We start from the raw sequence: 17,830 nt of genomic DNA, 5'->3' as shown, positions 1-17,830 counted from the left end.
TCATCACAGTCTAGAATATTGGCCTGAATCTAATAAGATGAAATTCAGTAAATGTAAAGTCTTAGTCTCGGGTTCAAAAATCAACTTTAGAAGTACAGGATGGGGGGGCCAAGCATGTTTAGAAAGTAGTTTGTCTGAAAAAGATCTGGTTTGGTAGGGGGAGGTTGGTAGACTCCAAGCTTAATTATGAGTCAGCAGTATGATGCCATAGCCAAATAAAGCTAATGTGACCTTGGGCTATATTAAGAAAGGCATAGCTTCCAGAATAAGAAGATGATAATATCTTCTCTGGTCAGATCATATGTGGAATAGCATGTTCAGTTCTGGGCTCTGAGTGAAAGGACACTGACAAACTGGATAGCTTCCAGAGGAGGGTAAGCAGGATGGTGAAGGGCCTTGAGGATCAATTGAAGGAAATGAAGAAGAGAAGACAAAGAACAAAAAACCTGACAGCTTTGTTCAAATGTTTGAAGGGTTGTGATATGAAAAAGAGATTAGATTTGTTTTGCTGGATATGAGAGAGCAGAACCTGGGGCGGTGAGGCAGAAATTGTAAAGAGTTTTGATGTCAAGAAACAATTCCTAACAATTAAAGAGGTGTGCTAAAGCCAGCTTGAACCTGTGAGCCAATTGTTAAGTTTTTAGTGTGAGCATTCTTACCTTGGAAATTGGCTAATTCTATATATCAGGGCTTGATTTACAGTTTTGTTTATCATATAGACTTAAAGTGATGGAGAAAATGTTAATGGTACAGATTAAAATTTTAAAGTGCATCACGGGCGCATTTCCCCTCAGTTAAATGGTTGTTTAACATTTACCAGCACAGGGCAGCTAGGTGGCACAGCGGATAGAGCGCCAGTGCTGGAGTCAGGAGGACTTGAGTTCAAATCCAGTCTCAGATACATAGTAACTGTGTGGCCCTGGGCAAGTCACTTAACCCTGATTACCTTAAAAAAATTTTTTTTTACCAGCACACTCCTGATCAGAGGTATCCAAAAGGGGAATGGGCTGCCTCTGGAGGTGTGTGGACTAGCATACCATTTATCAGGTATGTGATGGTTCATATTCCTTACCAATAAGTGTTGAGTTAGATAGTTGCTGAGGTCCCACCCAGCTCTAAAATGCTGTGATTCTGTGCCTCAGAGTGCTGAAGACCAGGTAGCAGTCCTGCTTCTAATCTTGCCTCTGTCTTTGCCCACTGAGGCACCTCCTTTTTTGCCTCAGCTTCTTCATCTGTACTATGGGGATACAATTACAAATAATACCTTATAAATATTTATTCATTGCTTTATAGTTTGAAGAGCACTGAAGAGAAAGAAAATGCTTTAGATAGTAGGGCCTTCTTTTTTTCTCCAAATCTACTAAACCTTCCAAAAAGTGGTAAGGTAGGATTACTTCTTTGATGAGGTGCTGTAGTGTAATAGAAGAAGTACTAAATTAACCTTTTAGAGGACCTAGGTATCCCATTACTGCCACTTATTACTTCTTTGGCCTTGGCCTTGGACTCGGACTCTAATCCTCTCTGGGCCTCAGTTTCCTCATCTATAACATGGGGGCATTGAACTAGAATATAGTCACTAGATGCTCTCTAAGGCACCCTTTTCAACTCTCAATCTGTGACCTTGGGATAGGGATTCAAATCCCTATTTGATACCTTGGTGACCTTGGACAAGTCAGCTAACCTCTATGGGCCTCAGTTGCCTCATCTATTAAATGAGAAAGTTGGTTGAAATACTCCCTAAAGTCCCTTCCAGTTCTCAATTTGTGACAGAAATGGAAATACCATGACCCAGAACAGGATCTAGAGCAAGCTCAAGAGGAATTATCAGGTAGTAAGTTAAGAACCACAGCTAATGGACCTAGTCCCCCTTTCCCATTAGGCCAGGTTTCTGCCCTCCTATCTTTCTGATCCCTTGGTCTGTGACCAATGATTCTGGAAATTTTTGTAGGAGTAGCTTTCCTAGCTCTGGACACTGTTCTCCAACTACAAGAATAAGAGCATTTTAAAGTGTTCTCAGCTCAATAATTGATCCCTAGGGATACATCATTGAGGAGACCTTAGATGTCCACACTATTGAGCCTAGCCACCCTCTAGCTCCTTCCTCTCCATATCAGAGACTTGATCCATGACTGTGACATGTAAACCATACTCAATGCCCTGTAATTCTTTCTCCCTTTCTCCTACCCCCAACCATGTCCATCATACTCATTCAGCACATATGTACAGTAGCTCTCCATATACATTTCAGTATCTCTGTGGTTGGCTGTGTCTTTATTCCTTGTATTACTGCTAAAGGCCCATCTCTTGAACTCTAATTTGTACCAGGTTATGCTGTATGGCTGAGATGATCTGAGAAAACTCAAAACTGTAACTGACCCAAGGGGGCAACAGAAGGATGCAGGGTGAGTGAAAGCTGGCTACATATTGGCCAATGATTACTGGAGCATGAGTAGTGGTATAAAAGGTGTCTTTGATGACATGCAAAATAGGAAAAGGAGGTCACAGTAGGAACTAGAGATAAGAGATTGGCAGCTTAAAAGCTGTACTGGTATCCCAGAGATATTAAAGGAACGAGAAGACAGCCTTCAGTCTATTGGATAGATCTTCCATGAAGATTCTATGGAAAGACATTGACAACAATTACATAGATGAGAAAGTGAAGGTGAATGATGGCTTAGAATCCCCCACACTGGAGATAACCCAATTTCAACAAACATTTCTTAAGTGCCCACTATGTAGAAGGAACTGTGCTAAGTTGTGGATACAAAGGATAACAGATCCATTCAAATAGCATGTGGGTAAAATGTGCATGTTTTTCTCATCCCTCCATCAGACTATAGCTCCTCAAGGACAGGAAGGTTGTCTTTTAGTCTTAGAGACTCTTTCCAAGGCCACTGCAGAGCTGAAATCAATACTCATTGAGTATCCAATTGATGAATACTGTTGTAGTAGGACAAGGCTTTTCTTCCCTTCCCCATCTCCCAATCTAACCAATGTCACAAGAAGACTTGGTTCTCCAGGTAATCTACTACTTCTGTATTGTCCACTTTGGCATCTATCTTCATAGCTAGACCATGCTTTGAGTTATATTTTTTAAATCTGGAACTTCAATTTCATCAGTATACAGAGCTTCTTGTGGAAAAACTCCCTCTACCGATACAGATTGGCAATTCATCTTTACCTTTATCTTCTTAGAGAGTTACTAATAGAAATAATTATACAGATTATAAGAAATTTAGTGAAGTAAAAACCAGATAAAATTTCAAATGCTAATGATGATAATTACATGTTATTGCCTGGAGGCAAAAAACAGAGACAGCGTGGAGCAGTGGAAAGAACTATCTGGGAGTTCAGGTTTTGCCACTAACTGGTCTGACCTTAAAACAGTTGGCTTCATTTTTCTCCTCTATAAAATGAGTAGATTGGTACTAGACAATCTCTAAAGTTCCATCTAGGGCTAAAATTTTAGTTCCAAGCCCTCCTTCTTGCTTTATCTTTCAGACATAAGGGGTATGCCATATAGAATATAATCTCCACACCAATTCAGGGCTCAGGGTGCAGGTTCAGGACTCTTTCACAGCCCCACATGGCAAATCTTGTTGAGTTTATGTGGAGCCAGAAAGAGAATCAGAGACAACTTCAAGGAGTTCTGGTTCCTGTACTTCTTCTACCTTCTGGTAGGCCCCCACCATGGGCTGACTAGTGCCTAAGGATTCTTGAGCTTGTAACAAGACTGTGTGTTTTTAGCTGTCTACTTACACTTCTTGGCCACTCTTCCAGCCTCAACCATTGCAGCAAACCATCCACCTCCAAGCCAGTAACACTTCTTCCCTCCCCTTCCAGGGCATCTAACCCATGGCCAATCTAAATTCAGCACATTCTCTGCACAATTTGAGATATGGTGAATGGGGAGGGCCAAGTAAGAATAGAAGGGGAACTGCAGACTGATTTGTATAGAGTTGAATGGAGGTATGACTGTTCTTGTGGGCTAAAAACCAAAATTCCAGCTACCCCCTACGTGAATCCTATGCCCTAGGGAGTAGTCAGTCAGAACTCCATGGAACTAGTAAAGACATAGCCTTGGGAGAGAAAACATGTTTCGTAAATGAAACTGGGAACCTAGAAGGGGAACTGGAACATAGTAGGATAACCAGCACCTAGGGAAAATAGTGACTGTGCTCCCAGAGTTCTCTTCTACTACATAGCAGACAGGGACACAGTGGATAGAGCACAGGACTTAGGATCAGAAAAAACCTTAGTTCAAGGAAGACATGCACTAGCTGTGTGACTCTGGGCAAGTTACTTCATCAGTGTCTGCCTCAGTTTCCTCAACTGTAAAATGGGAATGATAATAATAGCACCTACCTCCCACGATCATTGTGAAGATCAAATGAGATAATATTTGTAAAGCATTTAATACATTACCTGGTCAATAGTATACACTTAATAAATGCTTCTTCTCTTCCTTTCCTCTCCCCTACTCCATCCCCTGAGTTGAAATCTTTCAGCTATAGGGCAGACCCCAAAATCCCCAAAAGCGATTCATTGTTTGTCTCTCTATCCCTGTCCATCTCTCTAAATCCCCAGGATAGGGGAATAGGGCAGCAAGACTCAAAAAAATCAATACAGTTTAACTTTCTTCCCTCTAAGGGACTGAAAAGCCCAAGAAAGAAGCTTCTTTAGGAATACACTTATTTGTGGTAGGGGATGGATAAGGAGTGGTATAAAAATTGTGAATGACAGCATGGTGAACAAGTATGCTACCACTGGGACAACACATCACATCACGTCAAAATCTTTTCACCCAGGAAGCTCTCTCCACTCCTGGACTTCACACATTGGAAGTACTTTCTACCCTCTGGTCTCTCCCAATGGCTGATTCCTTCCATTTTAAAGAAGACACGCAAGCCAACCTTGGCTTCATTGTCTCCAAGATGTACTTTTGACTCTTCCCACTCGACCACCCCTGCCTCAGTCTCCTTTTATGTATTGTCTGCCTTCATTAAAATTTAAGCTTCTTAAGGGCAGGGGCTGTCTTTTTGCTTATGTTTGCATTCCCAGCAATTAACATAGTAGCAGGCATATGGTAAGCACTTAATAAATGCTTGTTGATAAGTCTCATTCTACTGAGGTAAGACAACACATAAAGGGAGTTAGAAAGGGAATGGAGAAGAGATAAAAGAAAGAGGAAAAGACCCCAGATGTGCAAAAGTATTTATAGTAGCTCTTTTTGTGGTGGCAAAGAATCAGGAACTGAAAGAGTGCCTAGCAATAATGGAATGGCTGAACAAGTTATGGTGTATGAATGTGACAGAATACTATTATGCTGTAAGGAATGATGAAGGGGATGGTTTCAGGGAGAAGTGATCAAACATAGGAGAACAATTTATGTATGATGTTATTGTAAAGACAAACAGCTCTGAGAGACTTTAGAACGCTGATCAACACCATGACCAATCACAATTTCAGAGGACATGCTGCCCACCTCCTGACAAAGAGGTGATAGACTCATAGAGCAGATTGAGACATATTTTAGGGGGAACTTGACCAATGGTGGATTATGTTGCTTGACTATGCTTGTTTCTAACAGGGATTTTTCTTTCTTTCTCAATGCGAAGGAGGAGAGGGGGAGAGATGAGATGAAGAGATGGCAGATTGGAATTGATTGAAGAAAATAAAATTTTAATTAAAAATAAAAATTAATAAAAAGTAAAGTACGAGCAGCTTGATAAATAGATGGCCAGGGAATAGCATGGAGGCCTGGTTCTGGGAAAGACAAGACACCTCTCAATGCCGGGGGACCCAGGGACAGAATCCAAGGTTGCAGTTGAGGATAGAACATGATGTTACTGTAGTACAAAGGTCTTAGTGAGGAGATAGCTAGGAAGCATTTCCTTAGAGCACAGAACTGGTTATTCTACAGGTCTATTATCTAGACTAGGGGTTTCCAAACTTTTCTGATTGTGTGCCCTATCAATAAAAACATTTGAGAATGTAGCTACAATGTATGTATATTTATTTACAAAGTATATACATGTACAAATAATAATTATGTACATTACTATGTACCAATAATTATGTACATTGTACAGCTTATACAAAAAAGAAATTTAAAAGGGATAAGATACAGATAAAAATGTTATTTGATTAGAGGCAATATGATATAGGGGGCAGCTACGTGGCCTAGTGGAAAGAGTACTGGGCTTGGAGTCAGGAAGACTCATCTTCCTGAGTTCAAATCTGGCCTCAGACACTCAGACACTAGATGGGTGATCCTGGGCAAGCCATTTAACCCTGTTTGTCTCAGTTTCCTCATCTGTAAAATCATCTGGAGAAGAAAATGGCAAGCCACTCCAATATCTTTGCCAAGAAAACTCCCAATGGAGTCACAAAGACTTGAACATGACTGAAACAACTAAACAACAACAATGCGACATAGTGAATTCAGAGCTGGCCTCTAGGACAGGAAGACCTGAATTTGAGTCCTGCCTTTGACATAAACTGTGACCTTGGACAGGTCACTTAACTTTCCCATTTTCTAGGCAACTCTCCTATAAATTGCAGAATAGATATTGACCTGCATTAGTAAGGGGAAGTACCTAGCCCAGTGGTCTCCTATACCAGTGAAATCACAGGTATAGTTCTTGTCCCTAATCTGGGATGCTAAAGTCAATAGGAAGCCACTGCAGTCTACAACATAGATTTGGTTAGATTGTCTGCTTTAGGAATATAGGTTTGATTGGGGTGTCAAGGATTTATTGGAAAGAGGGAAAAGAGGTTTGAGGCAGGGATTTCAATTAGAAGACTATTGCAATAATAAAGGTAAGAGGTAATAAGAAATTGGGTGGTGACTATAAATGGAGAAGAGATGTATTTGAGAGAACATTATGGAAGTAGAAACCACCAGATTTGGCATCTGAATGTGGAGTGAGGTCTAGAGTGAGGAATTGAAGATGACCCTGAGGTTGAGAGCCTAGATGACTGGAATGATGATGTAGCCTTACACAAAAGAAAGGAGGTTCAGAAGAGACAGATCTGTGATACAGGTTGCAACCCATCCATGCTAGTTTAGCTGGTGGGACTCCTTCTTCCCACCCAAAATGAAAAGAGGAGATTGGCTGTTACTCTCTGGATGCTGCCCCAGAGCATAGAGCCCTTCCACTGAAGGGAGAGTATAGAGACACCATAGAGGAAAGTAAGGTGGGAGGTGGGAAATTTTAACTATAACTGCTGGAGATGTTTGGTTAACGGTTAATTTACAACTACCATGAGAGGCTAACACCTTTTCAAAGTCATAGAATGCCAGGTGGGGGATGGAATGGAGTGGGAGCATGTTGGGTGAGGATTGTTAAAGGGGTAATGTTGGAGATGAGTCAAAAATTGGCTATTGGGACTTCAGGTGGTATGTATCACATCTGTGTTTGTTTGAGCATATACCCCTTAGGATGATGCCACATCTCCCTCAAGGTTATGCCATGATCCCTGGAGCACTGATATAGACATCTCCCATGTGCATAAATCATGAGGCATCTCCCTTATTGTTCTCAATTTGGTGGTCTTGATGTCACCATAATGGGGCTCTGCTATATTAGATGAGGATGACTATAAAGTTGAAAGTTAAGGGGCTGGCTGCAGTACCATTTTGCTCTCTTGCTCTTCTTTTTCCTTGGGATGTTTTTTGTTGCTGTCTGCTATATAATATTGTGAACCTCTGTCCACAAGTCTTCAGGTACTCTAATCCCTTAAATTTATTCATCATTTCCACTTCATATTCATAAGGGATATTATTTAGGTCATACTATATGGTCTGATGCTTTTTCCCTACTTTCTTCAATTTAAGTCTGAATTCTGTGATAAAAAGCTCATGATCTAAGCCATAGTCAGCTCCAGGTCTTGTTTTAACTGACTGTATAGCGCTTCTCCACCTTTGGCTACAAAGTATGTAATCAATCTGATTTTGATACTGACCATCTGTTGATGTCTAGAAATTATCAGAACAATCTGGTACTGGCTAAGTGGAATAGATTAGGTATACAATACATTGTAGTAAACAGCCATGGTAATCTAGTAATGATAAACCCAAAGATCTAAGCTTTTGGGACAAAACCTCATTATTTGACAAAAAGTGCTGGGGAAACTGGAAAATAGTACGGTAGAAACTAGGTACAGACCAACATTTTACACTGCATACCAAGATAAGATCAAAAAGGGTACATGATTTACACATAAAGTGTGATACCATGAGCAAATTAGGAGAGCATGGAATAGTTTACCTGTCAGATCTACGGATAAGGGAAAAATATAGGACCAAACAAGATACAGAGAGCATTACCAGATGTAAAATGGATAATTTTGATTATATAAAATTAAAAAGGTTTTGTACAAATAAAACCAATGCGACCAAAATTAGAAGAAAAGTAGAAAACTGGTGAGGGGGGAATTTTACAGCAAGTATCTCTGATAAAGGCCTAATTTCTCAAATATATAGAGAACAGTCTAATTTATAAGAATATAAGTCATTCCCCAATTGATAAATGGTCAAAAGATATGAATAGATGGTTTTCAGACAAAGAAATCAAAGCTATCTATAATCATATGATAAAAAGTTCTAAATCACTATTGATTAGAGAAATGCACATTAAAACAACTCTGAGGTACCACCTCATACCTATCATATTGGCTAATATAAAAAAAGAAAATGACGGCAAATGTTGGACGGGATGTGGGAAAACTAGGACAATAATGTGCTGTTGTGGAGTTGTGAACTGATCCAACCACTCTGGAGAGTAATTTGGAACTATGCCCAAAGGGCTATAAAACTGGGCATACCTTTTGGTCCACCAAACCATTGCTAGGTCTATATCCCAAAAGATTTTTTTAAAACAAAAGAAAAGGGCCTAGTTGTACAAAATATTTATAGCAGCTCTTTTTGTGGTGGTTAAGAATTGGACATTGAGTGGATGCCCATCAATTGGGGAATGGCTGAACAAGTTGTGGTATAGATTATAATGGAATACTATTATGCTATAAGAAATGATGAGCAGGAAGACTTCAGAAAAACCTGGAAAGACTTACATGAACCAATGCAAAGTGAAGTGAGCAGAACCAGAAGAATGCTGTACATAGTAACAGCAATATTGTATGATGAATTGTGAATGACTCAGCTATTCTCAGCAATACAATGATCCAAGACAATCCCAAAGGACTCATGATGAAACATGCTATCCACCTCCAGAGATAAAACTGATATTGTCTGAATACAGACTGAAGCATACTATTTTCACTTTCTTTTTTTTTTTTTGTTCAAGTCCTCTTGTATGAAAAGACTATTATGGAAATGTTTTATATGATTGCACACGTATAACCTATATCAGATTGCTTGCCATCTCAGGGAGGGGAGAAAGGAGAGAAGGAGGAAGGGAAGGATAGAACAAAAAGTTAATAATTCTTAACATATAATTGGGGAAAAATAAAATATTATCTTTTTTAAATCCTAAAAGATGATGCTATTAAAGTGCTGCATTCAATATGCCAGCAAACTTGGAAAACTCAACAGTGGCCAATGGATTGGAAAAGATTAGATTATGTCCCAATCCTAAAGAAGAGGAATGCCAAAGAATGTTCAAATTACTGAACAATTACACTCATTTCATATACCAGCAAGGTTATGCTCAAGATTCTGCAAGCTAGTCTTTAGTAACATGTGAACCATAAATTACCAGAAGCGCAGCCTGGTTTTCGAAGGTGCGATGAACTAGAGACCAAATTGCCAACATTCACTAGATTATGGAGAAAGCAAGGGAGTTCCAGAAAAACATCTACTTCTGCTTCATTGACTACACTAAAGCCTTTGATTGTGTGGATCAGAACAAAATATGGTGAGTCTTTAAATTGATGGGAGTACCAGGTCATCTTATTTATCTCCTGGAAAACCTACACGCAGATCAAGAAGCAACAGTTGGAACCAAACTAACTGATTGGTTCAAGATTGGGAAAGGAGTATAACAAGGTTGCATATTGTTGCCTTATTTATTTAACTTATATATAGAGTACATCATGCTAAATGCCAGGCAGGATGAGTCAAAAGTCAGAATTGAGGTTGCCAGGAGAAATATCAACAATCTTAGATATTCAGATGATATTGCTCTGATGGCAGAAAGTGAAGAATTAAGAAACCTCTTAATGAGAGTGAAAGATAAGAATGTAAAAACTAGCTTGAGGCTTAATGTTAAAAAACTAAGATTAAGGCAACTGGTCCCATCATTTCCTGGTAAATAGAGGGAGAAGAAATGGAAACAATGTCAAGTTTCATATTCTTGGGTTCAAAGATCACTGCAGATGGCAACTGCAGCCATGAAATTAAAAGACTCTTGGGCAACTGCAGCCGTGAAATTAAAAAATGCTTGCTCCTTGGATGGAAAGCTGTGGCAAATCTGGACAGCATACTAAAATGCAGAGCCATCACCTTGCCGACCAAGGTCCACATAGTCAAAGCTATGTTTTTTCCAGTAGCAATGTATAGCTGTGAGAGTAGGACTACAAAGAAAATCGAGCAATGCAGAATTACTGTTTTCAAATTGTGGTGCTGGAGATGACTTTTGAGAGTCCCATGGACAGTAAGGTGGTCGAATAGTCACCACTTAAAGAAATTAATTCAGACTATTCACTGGAAGGACAAATACCGAAGCTGAAACTTAAATGCTTTGGGCGCATAATGAGGAGATGAGACTCATTGGAAAAGACCTTGATATTGGGAAAGATTGAAGGCAAAAGGAAAAGGAGATGGCAGAGGATGACGTGAATAGTGTCATGGAAGCAACAAGCAAGAGCTTGGACAGACTTCAAGAAATAGTGGAGGATGGAAGGGCCTGGTGTGCTATGGTCAATGGGGTCATGAAGAGTTGGACACAACTGAACAAATGAATGAGAACAACCTTTGGCTCAATAGTGCCCACCATCAGCTCTCCGGGAACATGGTCTCTGACATATGGAATTGTAACAGTTTGAGGAAAAGGCAGTTGTGATGTGTTTAAACTCTCCAGAATGGTGTGCATTGTAAACCCAGCTGACAATTTGAACATCTTAAGACATTTTTGTGGGGATGGCAATGGGAGGAGGAAAAAAAAGAGGGGCAATTAGTGATGCAGAGGGAAGTAAGCAGAACCAGGAGAAGCATTTCTACAATAACACTAACATTATGCAAACAACTCCAAAACATTTAAGAACCTTGATCAATATAATGATCAAGTGTGATTCCAGAGAATCCAAGATGAACCTTGCTACCCTCCTCCTGACAGAGAAGTGATAGGCTCATAGTGCAAAATAAGACAGATTTTTGGACATGAACAAAATGGAAATTTATTTTACTTAACTATTCATATTTCTTACAGCAGTTTTCTTTTTTCTTTTCTTTTTTTCCCAATAAGAAGGGAAGTAGGAGGGAGAGAACATTAATACTTATTATTTAAAAAAAAAAATATATATATATATGTGTGTGTGTGTGTGTGTGTGTGTGTATATACACACTTGTGTGTTTGTGGATTGTTAAAAGGAAAGTTCTATGTACATGTCTTCACCCTGATTAAAGAGGCAACACTCAGGAAGAGAAAATGAGTTTATTAACACACCAAGGCATCAAGAGTTGGTGGACTGATGCTGGGACTCAAAGAGCTACTTTTATAGACAGGAGTAAGTCTACCATAGAAAGGTAAAGGTATTCTGATTGGTTCACACAATCATGAGGAGGTGGGATTAGTGCCTCTCTCAGCTCCTCCCTCAGTGTTTTGATTGGCCCACATTTCAAATGAGGAGGTGGGGGTAAGTGAGTGTGTGAGACAGCTGCTGCCATGTACTCATCCTGCAAGGGAGGGCAATCCAATGAGGAGATGAGATTGATTAATGCACTTGGATTGCCCTCCCTTGCAGGCCAGTTGCATATAACCAGAGTCAAGCAAGTTTAAAATATGAGGTCACTTCGGAATGACTCTGCATTAGTGAGAGGGGCAGCTGGAAGAGTCAGAGTACTCCCACAAGTTTTTATCATTATAGGCCAAGAGGCAGAAAGCTACTTCCACCTTTCCCCCATTTCCAAGAAAATAGCAAAAGGCCAGACTAAACATAAGTGCCCAGTGGTTCTCAGGAAGAGTCCTATCCTAGGGCATCTTCCCTTTGGTCGCTGCACTTTTCCAGATGTGGGTAGGAGAGAGAAAAACACTTTTTTTTTTTCCAATCATGTAAAACATTTCCATACTAATCATTTTGCACAAGAAGACTCAAATAAAAGAAAGAAAAATGGAAGAAAGTGAAAAATGGCATGCTTCAGTTTGTAGTTCAGACAATATCACTTCCTTCTCTGGAGGTGGATCATGAGTCCTTTGGGATTGTCTTGGATCATTGTATTACTGAGAACACCTAAGTCATTCACAATTCATCATACAATATTGCTGTTACTATGTACAGCATTCTTCTGGTTCTGCTCACTTTACTGTGCATTGGTTCATGTAAGTCTTTCCGGGATTTTCTGAAATCATGATGCTTGTCATCTCTTATAGCACAATAATATGCCATTACAATTATATACCACAGTTTATTTAACCATTCTCCAATTGATGGGCATCCTTTTGATTTCCGATTCTTAGCCATCACAAAAAGAACTGCTAGAAATATTTTTGTACAAATAGGTCCTTCCCCTCACCCTTTTTTTTGATGTTTTTGGGATATAGACCTAATGGTGGTATTGCTGGATCAAAGGGTATATACAGTTTTATAGCCCTTTGGGCATAGTTCCAAATGGCTCTCCAGAATGGCTGGATCAGTTCACAACTCCACCAACAGTACATTAGTGTCCCAGTTTTCCTACATCCCCTTTCCTTTTTTGTCATATTAACCACTCTGATAGGTGTGAGGTGGTACCTCAGAGTTGTTTTAATTTGTATGTCTCTGATCAAGAGTGATTTAGAACATTTTTTCATATGACGATAGATAGCCTTGATTTCTTTGTCTGAAAACTGCCTGTTCATATCTTTTGAGCATTTATCAATTGGTGAATGACTTGCATTCTTTTAAATTTGACTCTGTTCTCTATATATTTGAAAAATGAGGGCTTTATCAGAGATACTTGTTGCAAATTCTCCCCCCATCCCAGTTTTCTGCTTTCCTTGTAATTCTGGTTGCATTGGTTTTGGTTGTGCAAAAACTTTTAAATTTTACATAATCAAAATTATCTATCTTACATTTTGTAATGCTTTCTATAACTTCTTTGGTTCTAAATTCTTCCCTTATCCATAATTCTGACAGATAAATTATTTCATGTTCTCTTAATTTTATTATGGTATCACACTTTATGTATAAATCACATACCCATTTTGACTTTATCTTGGTATGCGGTGAAATGTTGGTCTATACCAAGTTTCTGCCATACTGTGAAAAAAACACTCTTTAACCACAATCCGTCCTGCTTCCTATCGTGATCTTTAAAGTTGGTCTTGCAATTCCAAAAGACTCATGATAGAAAATGCTATCCACATTCAGAGAAAGAACTATGGAGTCAGGGGCAGCTAGGTGGTGCAGTGGATAGAGCACCGGCCCTGGATTCAGGAGGGCTTGAGTTCAAATTTGGCCTCAGACATATAACACTTACTAGCTGTGTGACCCTGGGCAAGTCACTTAACCCCATTGCCTAGCCAAAAAAAAAGTAATAATGATAAGGACTATGGAGCCTGCATGCAGATTAAAGCACACTATTTTCTCTCTCTCTCCTTTTTTTTCTTTCTTGTGGTTTTTCCCTTTTGTTCTGATTCTTCTTTCACAAAGTGACTAATGTGGAAATATATTTAAAAAAATAAAGTTGGTCTTCTTGCCCAACCAGATTGTAAACTCCTTGAAGGCAAGTAATAAGCCATGTAATTTTAGAACTGGAAGGAGCCTAATCTAATTCCCTCGTTTTAAGATCATAGGAACTTGGGACTGGAAGGGACCTTAGAGATCGTGTAACATTTTCTCATTTTACAGATGAGGAAACTGAGGCCCAGAGTGGCCCAATGTCACAGAGCTAGTTAGAGGCTAGCACAAAAATGTGATGAGTTGGGACTTGTGAGTTTGGTTGTCAAGGATTTTCTGTGCTACCCAGTAGTATTACTAGTTCAGGTAGGTGGTAGAAGGGATAGAGCCTTGGGCTTAGATTCAGGAAGACCGGAGTTCAACATATTTAAAGTTCTTTGCAAAAGTCAAGCCCACACTGCACTGCTCCTGATTTCCTGTGGACCAGGAACAGACAGAGCTCAAAAGGGCTCCACCGCTTCACTTTCATTTTTAAATCATTTTGTACTCTGGCTAGATGGGGATGAAAGAGTGATGGGGAGAGGGAGGGAGGCCAAATGGAATGAAGAGTGTTCATCTGACCCTGCCCTGCCCTGGAATCTGGCTCACCTCACGCTGTTCCATTCTGTCAGCTTGGTCACCAAGCTGAATTAGAAATGAAAAAAAAAAAGCCATTTCCTTCCTCCCTTCTCTCCTTCCCAGGGGCCTTCTCTCCCCATTCCCTTCAGGCTATTGCTTCTCTCCTCCCTTCTGAATCTTCTCTTCTTCCCACTGCCACTTCTTTTTTGCTTTCCTTCCCTCCACATCTCTTCTTAGCCTCTCCCTGTGGCTTTGCCCCCTCACAAAGGTCTGGGTGGCCCCCATCTGATAGGAAATCAGATTAAGGGAAGTAGTGTGGTTCAGGGAAAAGAACGCTGATTTTTAGAGTCAGAGAACATAGGTTTAAATCCTGCCTCTGACCGCTTACTATCTAGATGACTTTGTTTTGTGTTTTTTTTTTCATTTTGTTTTTAAGCAATTGGGGTTAAATGACCTGCCCAGGGTCACACAGCTAGTAAGTGTCAAGTATTTGGTTGGAGTCTGGATTTGAACTCAGGTCCTCCTGACTTCAGGGCCGGTGCTCTTTCCACTGTGCCCCCTAGCTGCCCCTGCTACCTGGATGACTTTGGGTAAATCTCTTCTCCTCCCTGGGCCTCAGTTTCCTCAGCTGTAGAATAAGGAAATTGGACTAGGTGGCCTTTTAGGTCCCTTTCCAGGTCTAAGTCTGTGATCTAGCACCTCAAACTCGTTCCTTGAAAATGACTCACGTCATACCAAGAAAGGGGCAGCTGGGTGCCGCAGTGAATAGAGCACCAGGCCTGGAGTCAGGAAGACTCATCTTACTGCGTTCAAATCCAGCCTCAGACACTTGCTAGCTGTGTGACCCTGGGCAAGTCACCTAACCCTGTTGGCCTCAGTTTCCTGATCCATAAAATGAGCCAGAGAAGGAAATGGGAAACCACACCAGTGTCTTTGCCAAGAAAATCCAAAATGGCGTCATGAAGAGTCAGACATGACTGAAACAACTGAATAGCAGCAGTAACAACAACACACCAAGAAAACAACCATCTCCTTCCAGGAGTAGGGTGCTACTCCCTTAACCCCAGCGGGAGGAAGGGGCTCACTTTCATGGCCAAGTGAGGAGCCTTCAGAGGATCAGACATCACCATCCTGATCAGGGAGGAGTCTCCTATCCTGGACAACTTCACTCACACTAAGTCTTTGAGGCAGCAGAGTGGGACGCTCCAGAGCTCTTGGGCTCCTGCCGAGGAAAGGACTGAGCATTCTGACTCCACCCTACGACAGTATTTTTCAGCACTTCAGACCTGGCTTGGTCCCTGGGTACCACCCTTGGCAGGAGGTTCCCATTTTACAAATGGAGATAACTGAGAAACAGAAAAGCCACATGACTAAAACAGATCATTGGTCTAGGAGGAATCTCAGAGGCCAGAGAGGGGCCAACCTCCTCATTTTATAGAGGTGTAAACCAAGGCCAAGGAGATTAAGTGATTTACTCAAGGTCACACAGGCAGTAAGAGATTGAGGTGGGATATGAATCCAGTTCCTCAGACTCTAAGCTTTCTATTGGAGTGGGCTGCCTTCCTCCATCAGGTACCTTCTGTTAGAAGCCTTGCAGGCCTAGGTGACGGGGTAGAAAATCTCAGGGTTAGATGTACTCGACAAAGCAGTTTGTGATGGAGGCCAAAGGGCAGTTATCCAGGGGATCTCAGTAGTATTCCCCTCTTTTCCTTTAGAAAAGATGAAGACCTTTTGAAATGAAGAAAATTGTAAGGCAGATAAGCACGGACAGAGCTGGAGAGACCCTGAAGAGCCCGTGGCAATGAAGCCTCCTAGTGTGTCTTATGTTTCCCCAGAGCAGTATTGAGAGAGATCTTATCAGGAGGCATATTTAATGGATTTTGGAAATTGGCTAATTTCACAACAGTTTGTATGTTGTCTAATGCATACTAAGCACCCGGGACATTGCCAGGGCTCAGAAGGTTTCTAGAGTCAGGAAGGAAGTACCTTTAGGAACAATGCAGTTGTGTGTGTGTGTGTGTGTGTGTGTGTGCGTGTGTGTGTGTGTGTGTGCGCGCGTGCCAGGGGAGCCAATCTGAACTGGTACCCCTTTTCCCTCCTCAAGTCAGCTGGGTGGAACAAATGAATCCCCTTCATCATCCCCATATGCCCCCATCTTCTCCCTTCTCTCCTCTCCCACCACCTTCCTCCTCTTCCTCCTTCTCTACCTTCCCACCCCTCTCCTTGACACCCACTCTTACCTCCCAACCCCACCTCTCCTCTACCATTTCTCCCCATCCCCACTCCCAGCTCTTCCTCTTCTCCCAGCTCCATCCCTTTTTTCCTCTCCCCTTCCCCCACTCTTTGACACCCACCTCCCCTCTGTGGCAGTCCAAAGGCAGCAAACAGCTTCTCCAATCTGCCTGATTTCATTTCCTTGGTCAATATGCCATCAATAATCCTGCACTGAAGTGGAGCAAGCAGCTGCCTGGCATGGCTGAGTCACTGAGAGTTTCTCCCTCCACCTCACTGGACCTCTCCCTCACCCTCCCACTTTCCATTTCACTCAGGCTCCCTCCTCATTTTCCTCCTCCAGAAGAGCCACTATCCATTACTTCTTTCTCTTCCCATCACTCTCAGCATTTATTTCTGACTTCTCTTGTCTTTTTCTACTTGTTCTTGTCGATAGGTGATGGGGCAGGGACCATTTTGCAGAATAGGAAAAAGAGGGGTTCAAAGGCCTTTCCAGGGGGGCAGCTAGGTGGTGCAATGGATAGAGCACCGGCCCTGGAGTCAGAAAGACCTGAGTTCAAATCTAGCCTCAGACACTTACTAGCTGGGTGACCCTGGGCAAGTCACTTAATCCTGTTGGCCTCAGTTTCCTCGTCTATAAAATGAGCTGGAGAGGAAAATGGCAAACCATTCCAGTATCTTTGCCAAGAAAACTCCAAATGGAGTTGCAAAGAGTCTGACACAAAAACTACTAAACAATAAAGTACATATATGGTGAACACAGTGCTAAGTGCTGGTGATTTGAATACAAAATAGAGACAGTCCCTACCCTCAAGGAACTTATCTTTTATTTTATTTATTTAGTTTTTGATTAGGCAATGGGGTTAAGTGACTTGCCCAGGGTCACACAGCTAGTAAGTGCTATGTGTCTGAGGTCACATTTGATCTCAGGTCCTCCTGAATCCAGGGCCAGTGCTCTATCCACTGCGCCACCTAGCTGCCCCTCAGGAACTGACATTTTAACGAGAAGGATGTATAAAGGAGGACACAGGGGTGAGGAAGATGGTAAAGTGTGGGGGGCAATTAATGTAACATAACACAAAAGGACATAGCAGCACAACCTACCATTCAGATGTTACTTTATGGTCATACAGCTTTTCCCCTACGTGTTAGCTCATCTGAGTTTTGAATTGCCTGAGGTCACACAGTAAGTGACATAGAA

This window comes from Phascolarctos cinereus, unplaced genomic scaffold, assembly GCF_003287225.1.
Source record: "Phascolarctos cinereus isolate Bilbo 61053 unplaced genomic scaffold, phaCin_HiC Scaffold_3;HRSCAF=262, whole genome shotgun sequence".
Classification (NCBI taxonomy): Eukaryota; Metazoa; Chordata; class Mammalia; order Diprotodontia; family Phascolarctidae; genus Phascolarctos; species Phascolarctos cinereus.
This window is presented reverse-complemented; position numbering follows the sequence as displayed.